Raw genomic sequence first — 18,433 nt, 5'->3', positions numbered from 1 at the left:
CTTCAGGATGCAGTGAACTGCTATGCATCTCCTTCTAATTTCTGAAATGGTGACCAAGAGCTGTAGGACACATAAAACTTACCTCCAAAATGTACTTCTCAATCCATCCTCATAAACCTGACAGTTAGTAGATATTTATCAAGCAAGAGAATTTTACTAGATTTGGTACTTTGGTATCTCTTTGACTATTTTAAAGAGAATCTTAAGGGAAACATTGTCTACTCACTCACCATGTTAACCTGTATCTTTTCATTTTGTTTTAAATGATTAATTTTTTGTAAATAAAATGTTGCCAAACTCACAAATCAGTGAATAAAAATGAAGTGATGTTGGCTGTTTTTATTTATTTTATTTTTTCAATATAGATAAACACAAACATACATGAAATAAAAATCACCCGTAATTCTACCCCTTGAACCACCTAAAGAGAAAGTCACTCACCTCCTCTGTTCCTGCCAGTCTCCCTCCTCAGTGATAACTTGTATTAACTACTGGCTGCATATCATTTCTTACTTTTCTCTTTATTTATACACAGAAATTTTTTTTCCTTTGATGGAATTGAAATATTATTTAAATCTAATATTTGCATTTGGTCATTTTATATTTTAGGAATATCTTTCCAGATTAGTAATTTTACATCCAGGTCATTCTTTTCTTTTCTCTTTTTGAATTTCATTTTATTTTTTTTTTATACAGCACTTTCTTATTAGTCATCCATTTTATACACATCAGTGTATACATGTCAATCCCAATCTCCCAATTCATCACACCACCAGCACAACCCCCTGTTGCTTTGGTGTCATACGTTGGTGTCATACGTTTATTCTCTACATCTGTGTCTCTATTTCCGCCCTGCAAACCGGTTCATCTGTACGATTTTTCTAGGTTCCACATATATGCATTAATATACGATATTTTTTTTCTGACTTACTTCACTCTGTATGACAGTCTCTAGATTCATCCACGTCTCTACAAATGACCCAACTTAGTTCCTTTTTATGGCAAATATTCCATTGTATGTATGTACCACATCTTCTTTATCCATTCATCTGTTGATGGGCATTTAGGTTGCTTCCATGACCTGGCTATTGTAAATACCACAGCAATGAACATTGGGGTGCATGTGTCTTTTTGAATTATGATTTTCTCTGGGTATATGCCCAGTAGTGGGATTGTTGGGTCATATGGTAATTCTAGTTTTAGTTTTTTAAAGGAACCTCCATACTGTTCTCCATAGTGGCTGTATCAATTTACATTCCCACCAACAGTGCAAGAGGGTTCCCTTTTCTCTTCCTCTCCACCATTTGTTGTTTGTAGATTTTTTGATGATGCCCATTCTAACTGGTGCGAGGTGATACCTCATTGTACTTTTGATTTGCATTTCTCTAATAATTAGTGATGTTGAGCAGCTTTTCATGTGCTTCCTGACCATCTGTATGTCCTCTTTGGAGAAATGTCTATTTAGGTCTTCTGCCCATTTTTTGATTGGGTTCTTTGTTTTTTTAATATTGAGATGCATGAGCTGTTTAAATATTTTGGATATTAATCCTTTGCCCATTGATTCATTTGCAAATATTTTTTTCCCATTCTGTGAGTTGTCTTTTCATCTTGTTTGTAGTTTTCTTTGCTTTGCAAAAGATTTTAAGTTTCATTAGGTCCCATTTGTTTATTTTGGTTTTTATTTAAATTACTCTAAGAGGTGGATCAAAAAAGATCTTGCTGTGGTTTATGTCAAAGAATGTTCTTCCTATGATTTCCTCTAAGAGTTTTATAGTGTCCAGTCTTGTCTCCAATCCATTTTGAGTTTATTTTTGTTTATGGTGTTAGGGAGTGTTCTCATTTCATTCATTTACATGTAGCTGTCCAGTTTTCCCAGCACCACTTATTGAAGAGACTGTCTTTTCTCCATTGTACATCTTTGCCTCCTTTGTCATAGATTAGTTGACCATAGGTGCATGGGTTTACCTCTGGGCTTTCTATCCTGTTCTATTGATCTATATTTCTGTTTTTGTGCCAGTACCATATTGTCTTGATTACTGTAGCTTTGTAGTATAATCTGAAGTCAGGGAGTCTGATTCCTCCAGCTCTGTTTCTTTCCCTTAAGACTGCTTTGGCAAGGGGAGCTTAAAGATGATGGAAGAGTAAGACATGGAGATCACCTTCCTCCCCACATATACATCAGAAATACATCTACATGTGGAACAACGCCTACAGAATACCTACTGAACACTGGCAGAAGACCTGAGACCTCTCAAAAGGCAAGAACCCCCCCATGTACCTGGGTAGGGAAAAATAAGATAAAACAGAGACAAAAGAATAATAGGGATAGGACCTGCACCAGTGGGATGGAGCTGTGAATGAGGAGAAGTTTCCACACACTAGGAAGGCCCTTCGTGGGCAGAGACCAAGGGTGGTGGAGGAGGGAAGCCTCTGAGCCACGGAGGAGAGCGCAGCAACAGGGGTGTGGAGGGTAAAGAGGAGAGAGTCCTGCACAGAGATAGGTGCTGGCCAGCACTCACCAGCCTGCGAGGCTTGACGGCTCACCCACTGGGACGGGTGGGGGCTCGGAGCTGAGGCGTAGGCTTCGGAGGTCAGATTGCAGGGAGAGGACTGGGGTTGGCTGCATGAACACAGCCTGAAGGGGGCTAGTGCACCACGGCTAGCCGGGAAGGAGTCCAGGAAAAGGTCTGGAACTGCCAAAGAGGCAAGAGACTTTTTCTTGCCTCTTTGTTTCCTGGTGCACCAGGAGAAGGGATTAAGAGTGCTGCTTAAAGGAGCTCCAGAGACGGGTGTGAGCTGTGGCTATAAGGGCAGACCCCAGAGACGGGCATGAGATGCTAAGGCTGCTGCTGCAGCCACCAAGAAGTCTGTGTGCAAGCAGAGGTCACTATCCACACCTTCCCTCCTGGGAGCCTGTGCAGGTCACCACTGCCAGAGTCCCACGATCCAGGGACAACTTCCTGGGAGAAAACTCAGTGCGCTTCAGGCTGGTGCAGGGTCATGTTGGCCTCTGCGGCTGCAGGCTCACCCCACACCCATAGCCCTCCCTCCCCCCGGCCTGAGTGAACCAGAGCCACCGAATCAGCTGCTCCTTTAACCCTGTCCTGTCTGAGCGAAGGACAGATGCCCTCAGGAGACCTACATGCAGAGGTGGGTCCAAATCCAAAGCTAAACCCCAGGATCTGTTTGAACAAAGAAGAGAAAGGGAAATTTCTCCCAGCAGCCTCAGGAGCAGCGAATTAAATATCCATAGTCAACTTGATGTACCCTGCATCTGCGGAATACCTGAATAGAAAACAAATCATCCCAAATTGAGGAGGTGGACTTTGGGAGCAACAATATATATATATTTTTTCCCTTTTTCTCTTTTTGTGAGTGTGTATGTGTATGCTTCTGTGTGTGATTTTGTCTGTATTGCTTTGCTTTTACCATTTGTCTGAGGGTTCTGTTTGTCCTTTTTTTTTCTTTAACTTAAAAAAATTTTAATAATTATTTTTAATTTTAATTACTTTATTTTATCTTCTTCTTTCTTTCTTTTTTTTTCTCCCTTTTATTCTGAGCCATGTGGATTAAAGGCTTTTGGTGCTCCAGCCAGGCATCAGGGCTGTGCCTCTGAGGTGGGAGAGCCAAATTCAGGACACTCGTCCACAATAGACCTCCCAGCTCCATGTTATATCAAATGGTAAAAATCTCCCAGAGATCTCCATCTCAATGACAAGACACAGCTCCACTCAACAACCAGCAAGCTACACTGCTGGACACCCTATGCCAAACAACTAGCAAGACAGGAACACAATTAGCGCAGAGGCTGCCTAAACCAATAAGTCCACAGACACCCCAAAACACACCACCAGACATGAACCTGCCCACCAGAAAGACAAGGTACAGCCTCATCCACCAGAACACATGCACGAGTCCCCTCCACCAGGAAGCCTACACAGACCACTGAACCAACCTTAGCCACTGGCAAAAGACACCAGAAAAACGGGAACTATGAAACAGAAGACTGTGATAAGGAGACCCCAAACACAGTAAGATAAGCACAGTGAGAAGACAGAGGAACACAGCAGATGAAGGAGCAAGACAAAAACCCACCAGACCTAACAAATGAAGAGGAAACAGGCAGTCTACCTGATAAAGACTTCAGAATAATGATAGTAAAGATGATCCAAAATCTTGGAAATAGAATGGAGAAAATACAAGAAACGTTTAACAAGGACCTAGAAGAACTAAAGAGTAAACAAACAGTGATGAACAACACAATAAATAAAGTTAAAAATTCTCAAGAAGGGATCAATAGCAGAATAACTAAGGCAGAAAAATGGATCAGTGACCTGGAAGATAAAGTAGTGGAAATAACAACTGCAACGCAGAATAAAGAAAAAAGAATGAAAAGAATTGAGGACTGTCTCAGAGAACTCTGGGACAACAGTAAATGCACCAACATTCGAATTATAGGGTTCCCAGAAGAAGAAGAGAAAAAGAAAGGGACTGAGAAAATATGTGAAGAGATTATAAGTGAAAACTTCCCTACCATGGGAAAGGAAATAGTTATTCAAGTCCAGGAAGCACAGAGTCACATACAGGATAAATCCAAGGAGAAACATGCCAAGACAAATATTAATCAAACTATCAAAAATTAAATAAAAATAAAAAAATATTAAAAGCAGCAAGAGAAAAATAACACACAAGGGAATCCCATAAGATTAACTGCTGATCTTTCACCAGAAACTCTGCAAGTCAGAAGGGAGTGGCAGGACATATTTAAAGTGATGAAAGGGATAAACCTACAACCAAGATTACTCTACCCAGCAAGGATCTCATTCAGATTTGACGGAGAAATTAAAACCTTTACAGACAAGCAAGAGCTAAGAGAATTCAGCACCACCAAACCAGCTTTACAACAAATGCTAAAGGAACTTCTCTAGGCAGGAAACACAAGAGAAGGAAAAAAACTACAATAACAAACCCAAAACAATTAAGAAAATGGTAATAGGAACATACATATTGATAATTACCTTAAATGTAAATGAAATAAATGCTCCAACCAAAAGACATAGACTGGTGAATGGATACAAACACAAGACCTGTATATATGCTGTCTACAAGAGACCAACCTCAGACCCAGGGACACATAACAGACTGAAAGTGAGGGGATGGCAAAAAATATTCCATGCAAATGGAAATCAAAGCTGGAGTAACAATTCTCATATCAGACAAAATAGCCTTTAAAACAAAGACTATTACAAGAGACAAAGAAGGATGCTACATAATGATGAAGGGATCAATCCAAGAAGAAGATATAACAATTGTAAATATTTATGCATGCAAAGTAGGAGCGCCTCAATACATAAGACAAATACTAACAGCCATTAAAGGGGAAATCAACAGTAACACATTCATAGTAGGGGACTTTAACACCCCACGTTCACCAATGGACAGATCATTCAAAATGAAAATAAATAAGGAAACACAAGCTTTAAATGATACATTAAACAAGATGGACTTAATTGATATTTATAAGACATTCCATCCAAAAAGAACAGACTACACATTTTTCTCAAGTGCTCATGGAACATTCTCCAGGATAGAACATATCTTGGGTCACAAATCAAGCCTTGGTAAATTTAAGAAAAGTGAAATCATATCAAGTATCTTTTCCAACCACAATGCTAATTTCCTGTAATTGATATCATGGATATCAATTACAGGAAAAGATCTGTAAAAAATACAAATACATGGAGGCTAAACAATACACTACTTAATAACGAAGTGATCACTGAACAAATCAGAGGAAATCAAAAAATACCTAGAAACAAATGATAATGAAAATGCAACGACCCAAAAACTAAGAGATGAACCAAAAGCAGTTCTAAGAGGGAAGTTTATAGCAATACAATCCTACCTTAAGAAACAAGAAACATCTCAAACAAACAATGTAATCTTACACCTAAAGCAATTAGAGGAAGAAGAACAAAAAAACCCCAAAGTTAGCAGAAGGAAAGAAATCATAAAGATCAGATCAGAAATGAATGAAGAAGAAATTAAGGAAATGATAGCAAAGATCAATAAAATTAAAGCTGGTTCTTTGAGAAGATAAGCAAAATTAATAAACCAATAGCCAGACTCATCAAGAAAAAAAGAGAAGACTCAAATCAATAGAATTAGAAATGAAAAAGGTGAAGTAATAACTGACACTGCAGAAATACAAAGGATCAAGAGAGATTACTACAAGGAACTATAAGCCATTAAAATGGACAACCTGGAAGAAAGGGACAAATTCGTAGAAATGGACAACCTTCCGAGACAGAACCACAAAGAAGTAGAAAAACATGAATAGACGAATCACAAGCACTGAAACTGAAACTGTGATTAAAAATCTTCCAACAAACAAAAGCCCAGGACCAAATGGCTTCACAGGCGAATTCTATCAAACATTTAGAGAAGAGCTAACACCTGTCCTTCTCAAAGTCTTCCAAAATATAGCAGAGGGAAGAACATTCCCAAACTCATTCTATGGGGCCACCATCACCCTGATACCAAAACCAGACAAATACATCACAAAGAAAACTACAGGCCAGTATCACTGATGAACATACATGCAAAAATCCTCAATGAAATGCTAGCAAACAGAATCCAACAGCACATTAAAAGGATCATACACCATGATCAAGTGGGGTTTATCCCAGGAATGCAAGGATTCTTCAATATATGCCAATCAACCAATGTGATACACCATATTAACAAACTGAAGGAGAAAAACCATAGGATCATCTCAATAGATTCAGAGAAAGCTTTCAACAAAATTCAACATCCATTTAAGATAAAAACCCTCAGAAAGTAGGCAAAGAAAGAACTTTCCTCAACATAATAAAGGCCATATATGAGAAACTCACAGCCAACATTGTCCTCAATGGTGAAAAACTGAAACCATCTCCACTAAGATCAGGAACAAGACAAGGTTCCCCAATCTCACCACTATTATTCAACAAAGTTTTGGAAGTTTTCACCACAGCAATCAGAGAAAAAAAGGAAATAAAAGAAATCCAAATAGGAAAAGCAGAAATAAAGCTGTCACTGTTTGTAGATGACATGATACTACACATAGAGAATCCTAAAGATGCTACCAGAAAACTACTAGAGCTAATCAATGAATTTGGCAAAGTAGCAGGATACAAAATTAAGACACAGAAATCTCTGGCATTCCTATACACTAATGATGAAAAATCTGAAAGTGAAATTAAGAAAACACTCCCATTTACCACTGCAACAAAAAGAATAAAACATCTAGGAATAAACCTACCTAAGGAGACAAAAGACCTGTATGCAGAAAATTATAAGACACTGATGAAAGAAACTAAAGATGATGCAAATAGATGCAGAGATATACCATGTTCTTGGATTGGAAGAATCAACATTGTGAAAATGACTCTACTAACCAAAGCAATCTACAGGTTAAATGCAATCCCTATCAAACTACCACTGGCATTTTTCACAGAACTAGAAGTAAAATTTTCACAATTTGTATGGAAACACAAAAGACCCCGAATAGCCAAAGTAATCTTGAGAATGAAAAACAGAGCTAGAGGAATCAGGCTCCCTGACTTCAGAGTAAAGTACAAAGTGACATTAGTAACGACAGTATGGTAGTGGCACAAAAACAGAAATATAGGTCAATGGAACAGGATAGAAAGCCCAGAGATAAACCCATGCACATATGGTCACCTTATCTATGATAAAGGAGGCAAGAATATACAGTGGAGAAAAGACAACCTCTTCAATAAGTGGTGCTGGGAAAACTGGACAGCTACATGTAAAAGAAGGAAATTAGAACACTCCCTAACACCATACATAAAAATAAAGTCAAAATGGATGAAACACCTAAATGTAAGGCCAGACACCATCAAACTCTTAGAGGAAAACATAGGCAGAACACTCTATGACATAAATCACAGCAAGAACCTTTTTGACCCACCTCCTAGAGAAATGGAAATAAAAACAAAAAATAAACAAATTGGACCTAATGAAACTTAAAAGCTTTTGCACAGCAAAGGAAACCATAAAGAAGATGAAAATACAACCCTGAAAATGGGAGAAAATATTTGCAAATGAAGCAACTGACAAAGGATTAATCTCCAAAATTTACAAGCAGCTCATGCAACTCAATATCAAAAAATCAAGCCCAATCCAAAAATGGGCAGAAGACCTAAATAGACATTTCTCCAAAGAAGATATACCAACTGCCAACAAACACATGAAAAGAATGCTCAACATCATTAATCATTAGAGAAATGCAAAGAATGGCCAACATCAAAAAATCTACAAACAATAATTGCTGGAGAAGATGTGGAGAAAAGGGAACCTTCTTGCACTGTTTGTGGGAATGTAAATTGATACATCTACTATGGAGAGCAGTATAGAGGGTCCTTAAAAAACTAAAAATAGAACTACCATATAACCCTGCAATTCCACCACTGGACATATACTCTGAGAAAACCATAATTCAAAAAGAGTCATGTACCAAAATGTTCATTTCAGCTCTATTTACAATAGCCAGGACATGGAAGAATCCTAATTGTCCATCAACAGATGAATGATAAAGAAGATGTGGCCCATACATACAATGGAATATTACTCAGCCATAAAAAGAAAGGAAATTGAGTTATTTTTAGTGAGGTGAATGGACCTAGAGTCTGTCATACAGAGTGAAGTAAGTCAGAAAGAGAAAAACAAATACCGTATGATAACACATATATATGGAATCTAAAATAAATAAATAAAATAATCATGAAGAACCTAGTGGCAAGACGGGAACAAGGACACAGACCTCCTAGAGAATGGACTTGAGGATACTGTGAGGGGGAATAGTAAGCTGGGACAAAGTGAGAGAGTGGCATGGACATACATACACTACCAAACGTAAAATAGATAGCTAGTGGGAAGCAGCCTCGTAGCACAGGGAGATCAGCTCGGTGCCTTGTGACCAGCTAGAGGGGTGGGATATGCAGGGGGGGAGGAAGCAAGATGCAAGAGGGAAGAGATATGGGGACATATGTATATGTATAATTGATTCACTTTGTTATAAAGCAGAAACTAACACACCATTGTAAAGTAATTATACTCCAATAAAGATGTTTAAAAAAAAAACAAAGAAAAAACACATCACCAGGAAAAAAAAAAACGACTGCTTTGGCTATTTGGTGTCTTTTGTGTATCCATACAAATGTTAAGATTTTTTTGTTCTAGTTCTGTAAAAAATGCCATTGTTAATTTGATAGGGATTGCATTGAATCTGTAGATTGCTTTGGGTAGTAGAGTCATTTTCACAAGATTGATTCTTCCAGCCTAAGAACATGGTATATCTCTCTATCTGTTGGTATCATCTTTAATTTCTTCCATCATTGGCTTATAGTTTTCTGCATACAGGTCTTTTGTCTCCCTAGGTAGGTTTACCCCTAGGTAATTTATTCTTTTTGTTGCATTGGTAAATGAGAGTGTTTCCTTAATTTCTCTTTCAGATTTTTCATCATTAGTTTAAAGCAATGAAAGAGATTTTATCCATTAATTTTGTATCCTGCAACTTTACCAAATTCTTTGATTAGCTCTAGTAGTTTTCTGGTGGCATCTTTAGGATTCTCTATGTATAGTATCATGTCATCTGCAAACAGTGACTGTTTTACTTCTCCTTTTCCAATTTGTATTCCTTTTATTTCTTTTTCTTCTCTTTTTCTAGCCACAGCAGTGGCTAGGACTCCCCAAACTGTTGAATAATAGCGGTGAGAATGGACATCCTTATCTTGTTCCTGATCTTAGAGGAAATTCATTCAGTTTTTCACTACTGAGAATGATGTCTGCTGTGACTTTGTCATATATGGCCTTTATTATATTGAGGTAGGTTTTCTGTATGCCCACTCTCTGGAGAGTTTTTATCATAAATGGGTGTTGAATTTTGTCAAAAGCTTTTTCTGCATCTGTTGAGGAAAGATGAGATGATCATATGGTTTTTCTTCTCCAATTTGTTAATATGGTGTCCACATTGATTGATTTGCATATGTTGAGAATCCTTGCATACCTGGGATAAAGCTCATTTGATCATGGTGTATTATCCTTTTTATGTGTTGTTGTATTCTGTTTGCTAGTATTTTGTTGAGGATTTTTGCATCTATATTTATCAGTGATATTTGTCTATAATTTTCTTTTTTTGTAGTATCTTTGTCTGGTTTTGTTATCAGGGTGATGGTGGACTCATAGAATGAGTTTGGGAGTTTTCCTTCCCCTGCAGTTTTTTGGAAGAGTTTGAAAAGAATGGGTGTTAGCCCTTCTCTAAATGTTTGATAGAATTCATCTGTGAAGCCATCTGGTCCTGGACTTTTGTTTGTTGGAAGATTTTTAATCACAGTTTCAATTTCATTACTTGTGATTTGTCTGTTCTTAATTTCTATTTCTTCCTGGTTCAGTCTTGGAAGGTTATACCTGTGTAAGAATTTGTCCATTTCTTCCAGGTTGTCCATTTTATTGGCATATAGTTGTTTGTAGTAATCTCTTATAATCCTTTGTGTTTCTTCAGTGTCATTTGTGATTTCCTCTTTTTCATGTCTAATTTTATTGAATTGAGTCCTTTCACTCTTTTTATTGATGAGTTTGGCTAATGGTTTATCAATTTTGTTTATCTTCTCAAAGAACCAGGTTTTAGTTTTATTGATCTTTGCTATTATTTTTTTGGTTTCTATTTCAGTTATTTCTGCTCTGATCTTTATGATTTCTTTCCTTATGCTAACTTTGGGTTTTGTTTGCTGTTCTTTCTCAAGTTCCTTTAGGTGTAATGTTAGATTATTTATTTGAGATTTTTCTTGTTTCTTGAGGTAGGCTCATATAGCTATAAACTTCCCTCTTAGAACTGGTTTTGCTGCATTCCATAGGTTTTGGATCATCGTGTTGTCATTGTCATTTGTCTCTAAGTATTTTTTGATTTCCTCTTTGATTTCTTCAGTGATCTCTTGGTCATTTAGTAGTATTGTTTAGCCTCCATGTGTTTGTGCTTTTTACGGTTTTTTTCCCTGTAATTATTTCTATTCTCATAGCGTTGTTGTCAGAAAAGATGCTTGATGTGATTTCAATTTTCTTAAATTTACTGAGGCTTGATTTGTGACCCAAGATGTGATGAATCCTGAAGAATGTTCTGTGTGCATGTGAGAATAAAGTGTATTCAGCTGTTTTTGGATGGAATGTCTTATAAATATCAATTAAGTGTATCTGGTATATTGTGTCATTTAAAGCTTGTGTTTCCTTATTAATTTTCTGTTTGGATTATCTGTCCATTGGTGTAAGTGAGGTGTTAAAGTCCCCCACTATTACTGTGTTACTGTCGATTTCCTCTTTTAGAGCTGTTAGCAGTCTCCTCATGTATTGATGTGTTCCTATGTTGGGTGCATATATGTTTATAATTGTTATATTTTCTTCTTGGATTGATTTCTTGATCATTATGTAGTGTCCTTTCTTGTCTCTTGTAACATTTTTTATTTTAAAGTCTATTTTATCTGATATGAGTATTGCTACTCCAGCTTCCTGTTGATTTCCATTTTGCATGGAATATTTCTTTTCCCTCCCCTCACTTTCAGTCTGTTATGTGTCCCTAGGTCTGAAGTGGGTCTCTTCTAGACAGCATGTATACAGGTCTTGTTTTTGTATCCATTCAGCAAGCCTGAGTCTTTGGTTGGAACATTTAATCCATTCACATTTAAGGTAATTATCGATATGTATGTTCCTGTTACCATTTTCTTAAGTGTTTGGGTTTTTTTTTTAGGTCCTTTTCTTTTCTTGTGTTTCCTGCTTAGAGAAGTTCCTTTAGCATTTGTTGTAGATCAGGTTTGGTGGTGCTGAATTCTCTTAGTTTTTGCTTGTCTGTAAAGCTTTTGATTTCTCCATCAAATCTGAATGAGATCCTTGCCGGGTAGAGTAGTAATATTGGTTGTAAGTTCTTCCTTTTCATCACTTTAAGTGTTTCATGTCACTCCCTTCTGGCTTGTAGAATTTCTGCTGAGAAGTAAGCTGTTAACCTTATGGGAATTCCCTTGTATGTTACTTGTCATTTTTCCCTTGCTGCTTTCAATAATTTTTCCTCGTCTTTAACTTTTGCCAATTTGACTATGTGTCTCGGCATGTTTCTCCTTGGGTTTTTCCTGTATGGGGCTCTCTGTGCTACCTGGACTTGGGTGGCTATTTCCTTTCCCATGTTAGGGAAATTTTCGACTATAATCTCTTCAAATATTTTCTCTGGTCCTTTCTCTCTCTCTTCTCCTTCTTTGACCCCTATAATGTGATTGTTGTTGCATTTAATGTTGTCCCAGAAGTCGCTTATGCTGTTTTCAATTCTTTTCATTCTTTTTTCTTTATTCTGTTCCCCAGCAGTGAATTTCACCATTCTCTCTTCCAGGTTACTTATCCGTTCTTCTGCCTCAGTTATTCTATTGATTCCTTCTAGTGTAGTTTTCATTTCAGTTATTGTGTTGTTCATCTCTGTTTGTTTGTTCTTTAATTCTTCTAGATCATTGTTAAACATTCCTTGCATCTTCTCGATCTTTGCCTCCATTCTTTTTCCAATGTCCTGGATCATTTTCACTATAATTATTCTGAATTCTTCTTCTGGAAGGTTGCCTATCTCCATTTCATTTAGTTGTTTTTCTGTGGTTTTATCATGTTCCTTCATCTGATACATAGCCCTCTGCCTTTTCATCTTGTCTATCTTCCTCTGAATATAGTTTTTCTTCCACAGGCTGCAGGATTGTAGTTCTTGCTTCTCTAGGTCATCATTTTCAATGCTGGCATAGAATTATTCATATGCATGCATTAGTTTGCTCAGTCACACTAATTATCAATTCATTTGTTTTCCTTTTTATGTTGCTGTGAGAGTCCTACTTGCATATAACTTTCTCCAAACTTTTACATTTCCATAGAAGGTAGCTAGTTTCATGGATCCTCAAGTCTCTGCTTTATATTTCATAACTAATTAGACCATTCAGATAGCTTTGTAAGAACACAAAGTTAATCTGCTCCATGGGTGAGCCAAATCTTCAGTTATAAAAATATTCTTCATAAGCATATTTGAAAGGCCATTTTCTAGTTTTTTTTTAAATTGAAGAATAATTGATGTACATTATTATATTAGTTTCAGGTGTAGACAAGTGATTCAAATATTTTATAGATTATACTCCATTTAAAGTTATTATAAAATATTGGCTATATTCTCTCTGCTGTACAATGTATCCTGAAGCTTATTTATCTTATACATAGTAGTTTGTACCTCTTAAACCCCTATCCTTATCTTGCTTCTCCTCCTTTTCCTTTCCATACTGGTAACCACTAATTTGTTCTCCATATAAGTGAGTTTGTTTCTATTTTGTTATACTCATTCATTTGTTTGTTTTATTTTTTATATTCCACATATAAGTGGTACACAATGTATTTGTCTTCCTCTGTCAGACATGTCACTATGCGTAATACACTCCAGGTCCATCCATACTGTTGCAAAAGGCAAATTTTCATTCATTTTATGGCTAAGTAATATTCCATTGTGTGTGTGTGTGTATATATATATATATATATATACTATAGCATCTTTATGCATTCATTTCTTTTTTTTTTTAACATCTTTATTTGAGTATAACTGTTTTACAATAGTGTGTTAGTTTCTCCTTTACAACAAAGTGAATCAGTTATACATATACATATGTTCCCATAACTCTTCCCTCTTGTGTCACCCTCCCTCCCACCCTCCCTATCCCACCCCTCTAGGTGGTCACAAAGCACAGAGGTGAACTCCCTGTGCTATGCTGCAGCTTCCCACTAGCTATCTAATTTACATTTGGTAGTGTGTATATGTCCCTGCCACTCTCTCACATCGTCACAGCTTACCCTTCCCCCTCCCCATATATGCATTCATTTCTTGATGAGCACTTGGGTTGCTTCCATATCTTGGCTATTGTATATAGCACTGCTGTGAACATTGAGTTGCATGTAGCTTTTGAATTAGTGTTTTCATTTTTCTCAGATATATACCCAGGAGTGGAGTTGCTTCATCATACAGTAGTTCTATTACTCATTTTTAAAAGAACCTCCATACTGCTTTTCACAGCAGCTGTACCAATTTACATTCCCACCAAAAGTGTTCTAGGGTTTCCTTTTTTCCACATTTTCACCAACATCTGCTATTTTAGACTTTTTGATGATTGTCATTATGACAGATGTGAGGTGATATCTAATCATTTTGATTTGCATTTCTCTAATAATTAGTGATGATGAGCATTCTTTGTGTGCCTGTTAACCATAGGTATGTCTTCTTTAAAAAAGGTCTATTCAGGTCTTCTGCCCATGTTTTGATTTGGTTGCTTGTTTTTTTGATATTGAGTTGTATGAGCTGTTTATATATTTTGGATATAAACACTTGTCAGTCATATCATTTGCAAATATTTTCTCCCATTCCGTAAGTTTTGTTTCATTGATGGTTTCCTCTACTGTGCAAAAACTTTTAAGTTTAATTAGATCCTATTTGTTCATTTTTGTGTTTGTTTCCTTTGTTTTAGGAGGCAGATCCCCCAAAAATATTGTTACAGTTTATGTCAACAAGTGTTCTGCCTATGTTTTCCTCCAGGAATTTTATGGTTTCCAGTCTTAAAATTAGATCTTAAATCCCTTTTTAGTTTATTTTTGTATATGGTGTGGAAAAAATGGTCTAATTTCATTATTTTACATGTATCTGTCCAGTTTTCCCATTACTTCTTATTGAAGAGACATTATGTTTCCCATTGTATATTCTTACCTCCTTTGTTGTAAATTAATTGACCATAAGTCCATGGGTTTATTTATAGGCTCTCTAGTCTGTTCCATTGATCTATGTGTCTGTTTTGGTGTCAGTATCATACTGTTTTGATTACTGTACCATTGTTGGATAGTCTGAAATCAGGGAGTATGATACTGCCAGCTTTTTTTTTTCTCAAGATTGCTTTGGCTATTTGGGGTCTTTTGTGGTTCCATATACATTTTAGGATTATTTGTTCTAGTTCTATAAAAAATGTAATGGATATTTTGATAGGGATAACATTAAATCCATATATTGCTTTGGTAATGTGAACATTTTAACCATATTAATTCTTCCAACCCAAGATATAACCCATGGCATAGCTTTCCATTTCTGTGTATCATCTTCAATTTCCTTCATCAATGTGTTATAGTTTTCAGAGAATAGGTTTCACCTCCTTGGCTGAGTTTATTCCTAGGTGTTTTATTTATTATTTTTGATGCAATTTTGAACAAGATTTTTTTAAACTTTCTCATCTGATATTTCATTGTTAGTGTATAGAAACATAACAGATTCTGTATATTAATCTTGTATTCTGCAACCTTGCTGAATTCATTTATTGGTTCTAATAGTTTTTCAGTGGCAAATTTAGGGTTTCCTATGTAGAGTATCATGTCATATGCAATATAAAAACAGTTTTACCTCTTCCTTGCCAATTTTGATGACTTTTATTTCTATATCTTGTCTGATTTTTGTGTCTAGGACTTCCAATACCATGTTAAAGAGAAGTGGCAAGAGTGAGTGTCTTTGTCTTTTTCCTGATTTTAGAAGACAAGTTTTCAGATTTTCACCATTCAGTATAATCTTATCTATAGATTATCCATAAATGTCCTTTATTCTGTTGAGATATGTTCCCTCTATACCAACTTTGGTGAGAGTTTTTATCATAAATGAATATTAAACTTTTAAAAATGCTTTTTCTGCACCTATTTAGATGATCATATGATATTCCATTTCCTTTTGTTAATGTGGTGTATCACATTGATTGATTAGTGGGTATTGAATCACTCACATCCCTAGAATAAATCTCACTTGATCATGGTGTATGATCCTTTTCATATATTTTTGAATTCAGTTTGCTAAAATTTTGTTGATTATTTTTGCATCTATATTCATCAGAGATATTGGTCTATAATTTTTTTGTAGTGTCTTTAGTTTAAGAATCAGGGTAACAGTGGCCTCATAGAATGAAATTGAAAGTGTTCACCCCTCCTCAACTTTTTGGATAATTTGAGGAGGATAGGTTTTAGCTCTTTATTTGTTTGTAGAATATCCCTGTGAAGCTGTCCATTCCTGGAGTTTTGTTTGCTGGGAATTTTTTGATTACTAATTCAATTTCACTACCAGTGATCAGTCTGTTCAGATTATCTATTTCTTTGTGATTCAGTCTTTATGATTACATGTTTTTAAAAATTTATCCATTTCTTCTATGTTGTTCAATTTGTTGGCATATAACTGTTCATAGTATTCTCTTACGATTACTTTGTATCTCTGAAATATCAATTGTTATTTCTCCTCTTTCATTTTTTATTCTATTTTTCTGTGTCCTCTCTTTTTTTCTTAATGATTCTGGCTAAAGGTTTATCAATTTTATTTATCTTTAAAAAAAACAGCTCTTGGTTTCAGTGATCTTTTCTATCACTTTTTGGTCTCTATTTTATTTATTTCCTCTCTGATCTTTATTATTTCCTTCCTACTGCTGACTTTGTGCTTTGCTTGTTCTCCTTTTCTAGTTCTAGTTTTCTCTTGTTTCTTGAGGTAGTTCTGTATCATTATGAACTTCTCTCCTAGACGTTCTTTTGATTTTGGGAAGTTGTGTTTTTATTTTCATTTGTTTCAAGGTATTTTCTGATTTCCTCTTTCATTTCTTCATTGACCCATTGTTTATTTTAGTAGCATGTTGTTTATTCTCCACTTGTTTGTTCATGTTTTTCCTGTTTTTCTTCCTGTAATTGATTTCTAGTTTTATACCCTTGTGCTCAGAAAAAAAAACAAACGCTTGATATAATTTCTATACTCAACTTTGCTGAGACTTTTTTTTGTGGCCTACCGTGTGATCTATCCTGGGGAATGTTTCATGTGCACTTGTTGAGAATATTTTTTCTGCTGCTTTTGGATAGAATGTCCTATGGATACTTGTTAAGTCCAAGTGGTCTAATATGTCATTTAAGGCCACTGTGCTACTGTTTCCTTACTGATTTTCTGTCTGGATGATCTGTCCAATGATATAAGTGGGATGTTAACGTTTCCTACTATTATTGTATTATCATCAATTTCTCCTTTTATGTCTGTTAATATTTGTTTATATATTTAGGTGCTCCTATATTAGATGCATATATGATTTGAAACATTATTTTATAGATCCCTTTATCATTATATAATGCCCTTCTTTGTCTTTTTAAATACAGTTCATTTCAAAATCTGCTTTATCTGATATGAGTATAGCTACCCCAGCTTTTTTGTCATTTACATTTGCATAAAACATCTTTTTTCACCCCTCTTGCTTTCAGTCTGTGTGTGTCTTTAGCTCTGAAGTGATTCTCTTGTAAGCAGCATGTAGATGGGTCTTGTTTTTTGTTCTAATAAACCACCTATGTCTTTTAATTAGAGCATTTATTCCATTGTCATTTAAAGTAAATATTGATAAGTATGACTTATCGCCCTTTTGTTACTTGTTTTCTTGTTGTTTTTGTAGTTCTCCACTCTCTTCTTCTTTTCATTTCTTCCCTTGTGGTTAGATGATTTTCTTTACTGGTATGCTTATATTTTTATTTCTCTCTAGTTTTTATTTGTTGTTTGTAAGTTTTTGATTTGTGGTTACTGTGGGTTTCAAATACATTGACCTATAACTATATCTACTTTTAAACTGATAGTCATTTAAGTTCAAACACATTCTAAAAGATCTACATGTTTTACTCCCCTCCCCCATGTTTTGTGTTTTTGATGTCATATTTTGCATCTTCATGTTCATCCCTTAAATGCTTATTGTACTTATAGTTGCTTTTACAATTTTTTGTCTCTTAATCTTCATACTTGCTTATTTAAGTGTTTGATCCATGGCTTTTACTATGTATTTATTTTTACTAGTGAGATTTGTCTTTCCCTATAATTTTTTAATTCTTGTTATAGCCATTTTTTTTCCACCTAGAAAAGACCTTTAGGGTTGGTTTAGTATTGATGGACCATTTTAGTTTTTGCTTATCTGAGAAGTTCTTTATCTCTCTTTCAGTTCTAACTATAACCTTTCTGGGTAGAGCATCCTAGGTTTTAGGTTTTTCCCTTTGAGGACTTTAAATATATCATACTACTCCCTTCTGGTATGCAAACTTTCTGCTGAAAAATCAGCTGATAGCCTTTTGGGGGTTCCCTTGTATGTGACTCTTTGGTTTTCTCTTGCTGCCTTTAGAATTATCTCTTTTTCTTCAAATTTTGCCATTTTAATTATATATTTTGCTGTAAGTCTGTGTTCATCTTGCTTGGAACTCTGTGCTTCCTGTACATGGGTATCTGTTTTCTTTTTCAGGTATAGGAACTTTTCATCCATAAATTCATCAAATACATTTCAGCCTTTTTCCTTCA

General features: G+C 35.6%; 1 long non-coding RNA gene across 2 annotated transcripts in view; it reads left to right on the top strand.

Moving 5' to 3' along the window:
- Positions 1-18,433, top strand: part of LOC136794509 (uncharacterized) — a 104,428-nt gene that overhangs the window by 41,807 nt on the left and 44,188 nt on the right. The window contains exon 4 of one of the 2 annotated variants that reach the window (XR_010841414.1): positions 2,105-2,203. The exons of the other annotated variant lie outside the window; for it this stretch is intronic. This is a non-coding gene — a long non-coding RNA (uncharacterized lncRNA). Of the gene's footprint in view, positions 1-2,104; positions 2,204-18,433 lie in introns of those variants that run through there. 2 annotated transcript variants of the gene reach the window in all.

The sequence above is a fragment of the Kogia breviceps genome, chromosome 7 (genome assembly GCF_026419965.1).
Source record: "Kogia breviceps isolate mKogBre1 chromosome 7, mKogBre1 haplotype 1, whole genome shotgun sequence".
In the NCBI taxonomy this organism is placed as follows: Eukaryota; Metazoa; Chordata; class Mammalia; order Artiodactyla; family Physeteridae; genus Kogia; species Kogia breviceps.
Note: the sequence above shows the minus strand (reverse complement) of the source record. Positions and strands in the feature narration are given on the sequence as shown.